Genomic DNA, 2957 nt, shown 5'->3' with positions numbered 1-2957 from the left:
GGGACTAAAAGAGAGCAAACACTGTGCCCCTCTTGAAAAATAGGGGAGAAAATAGGACCCAGGGAACTATGACCAGTTAGCCTCAGCTCGATACCCAGGAAGTTACTGAAGTATATTATAAGTAAGTCTGTTTGCAAACATCTGGAAGAAGAAAGGCTGATCACAAGCAGTCAGAGCAGATTAATCAAGAACAAATCAAGCCAAACAAACTTGATCTTTCTTCAACAAACTGCTTGGCTTTATGAAAGAAAAGCAGTGGATATAGCATATCTGGATTTCAAAAAGGCTTTTGACCAAGTCCCACGTGATCTTCTCGAATGCAAACTCGAGAACTGTGGACTAGGCAAAACTACCATAAAGGTGAATAGATAACTAGCTCAAAAGCCTTAAGCAAAGGGTAATTTATGCATTTTATAAATGGAACCACACCAGAGTGACAGGAGGTTTCAAGTGGAAGCACAAAGGGGTCCATCCTGGGCCCAGTGCTGTTCAGCATGTTTATTAATGATTTGGATGACAGAATTGAGAGCTTCTCGAGCAAAATTTCAGATGACATTAAACTGGCAAGGATTGTGAACAGTTAGATGACAGGAATGCAATTCAGAATGGTGACCAATTGGAAATCTGGGCTGAAGTAACAGAATTAAGTTTAATAGCGACAAATGCAAGATGTTCCACCTCGGAAAAAATAATCAAAACACAAAAGACAAAAATGGTTGACACCTGGCTGGAAGGCAAAACTACAGAGAAGGGTCTAGGAGTCTTGGTGGATCACAGACTCAATACAAGTGAATGCAGTTTTGGGCTGAATCACTGGGTGCATCTACACATGCAATTAATACACAACAATAAACTCTGTCACAGTTTGTGACAGGCAGCTGCTCCTAGGTACAGCGTTTTTAGGTGTGCCCAGGACTGCAGCTGTTTGAGCCAAGGCAGAGCAGCCCTGAGTTAACAGGGGGGGCTGGGGAGTCAGTCCCAGGCTCCAGTGGGCAGTGGAGGGGCAAGCTGGGGCAGGAGCGCGCTACAGTGCAGGGTTAGTCAGCAGGCAGCCCCTGTACTGTAACACCCTCATGTCCCAGCCAGCCTTGGTCACTGTCTACACAAGTGTTTTGGCACAGTAAATGACTCTGCTGGAAGATAGTATCTGTCCTGGACAGTACTATCCTATAGCAGAGTTAATTCATTTACTATGCTCTAATGTGGGTGTATGTGTAGACAGTGACTTTTTAATGCAGAGCTAATTAGTCAGCTCCGCAATAAAGTGCATATGTAGATGCACCAATTAGGCGCAAGACAAGGTGATAGTGCCTCTCTACTCAACACTGGTCAGGCCTCATTAGGAGTACCGTGCGCAGTTTGGGGCACCACATCTTAGAAAGGACGTGGAAAAAATTAGTGAGGTTCCAGAGGCACGAGACAAAAATGATAGAGGCTTGGAAGGCAAATCATGCAGGGAGAGCTTGAAGGAAACAAACAAGTTCAACTGGCAGAAAAGGTGCTAAAAAGAGGGAATGCGGCAGCAGACTTCAACTATGAAAAGGCTGCCATAAGGAGGGAAAACACCTGCCCTCTTGCTGCACAGTAGGACACAGACCAATGGCTTGAAGTCGCAGCAAAGTAGATTTAGATTTGGTACTAGAAAAAAAAATGTTCTTCACTGTTAGAACAGCGAGGCAATGGAACAGACTGCCTAGGCAAACTGTGGACTCTTAGTCACTGGCTGGACAAGCACTGGTCAGGGATGATTTAGGAATAGCTATACCTATGCCAGGGGTGGGAAAATATGGCTCATGAGTCATGAGCCATATCCAGGCTGACAACTGATTCTATCTGGTCTGCAGCACCAGCAGAGGCTGGAGCTGGAGCTGCTGCCTGCCCACAGGTCGGACAGAATCAACTGACAGGCTCACAGGAGGCAGCTCCGGCTCTGGCCTTTGCTGCTATGGTGGGGAACAGTGGGTGGAAGCAGCCTCACCCACCCACCTGGCACTGAGGGGCGGCCTGGAATATGGAGTCCAACCCCGTGGTGCTGGGTGGGCAGGCAGGGCTGCTTAGCAGAGGCAAGAGCCTTACCCACCTGCCTGGCAGATAGGGGGGAAAACTGAGCCCCCCCACTCTGGCCCCACCAGCTGGGGTCTACATAGTAGGCAGGGGGAAGGAAGGCCAAAAGGTGGGGACAACCCAGCTCTGTAGGGCTGTGAAGACCAGGCCCCGGCTTTGGTGCATGGCTCTCAGCCCTACTCCCACCTGCCAGCATCAGCCAAGACAGGCAGCGCAGAGGGGCAGGGGAAGAAGCAGAGAAGATGCTACTGCCCCATACAGGTCCATGCTTCTACTCCCACTGCTGCTCTGGTGTCATCCTCGGTCCGGCTGTGGGAAGCTCATGTAGGAATGTGGGTGCACGTGAGTATGCAAATAAGTAACTGTACAAGAGTGCATGTGCACATGCACAACCCTCATCAGGTCACCAAAACTTGTTAAGTGGCTCTCCAGCCCAAGTACTTGCCCATCTTTAGCCTATGCTCTACTAAGGGTATTTCCAGTACTTGTGGGCTTTGCTGGTTACCATGCAGGGCCAGAAAGGACTCTCTGCCCTCCACACCCATCTGCTGCTAAACACGTCAGGGTTTTGTTCTGTGCTTTCCTCAGAAACACTAGGTATTGGCTGCAGCCAAGGCTGTGGAATTTAACGAGTTGCCCAAAGCATCTGCTAGAACTTCAACCCAGAGATTTCAGTCCAGAGGAGAGTCTTGCTCCTCCACTCAGGGTCATACTGATCCCCATACCTGAGGTCAGGAATAGTCAGACTAACACGGACTATGGGGGGTTTTGCCTTCATCTGTTGCAGCAGGGGCGGCCCTCTTCCTGAATCTCTCTATCATATTTTAACAGCAGCAAGACATAAGCCATTACTATCCCCCTGCTTTACCTGTGGCAGGTTAGGGTGTTATGTC

At 48.9% G+C, this 2957-nt stretch overlaps 1 protein-coding gene across 2 annotated transcripts in view; it reads right to left on the bottom strand.

Annotated features, from left to right (window-relative positions):
* Positions 1 to 2957, bottom strand: part of BIVM (basic, immunoglobulin-like variable motif containing) — a 38440-nt gene that overhangs the window by 19521 nt on the left and 15962 nt on the right. The window lies entirely within an intron of this gene.

This window comes from Gavialis gangeticus, unplaced genomic scaffold, assembly GCF_001723915.1.
Source record: "Gavialis gangeticus isolate Ggan-Ray unplaced genomic scaffold, GavGan_comp1, whole genome shotgun sequence".
NCBI lineage: Eukaryota > Metazoa > Chordata > Crocodylia > Gavialidae > Gavialis > Gavialis gangeticus.
Note: the sequence above shows the minus strand (reverse complement) of the source record. Positions and strands in the feature narration are given on the sequence as shown.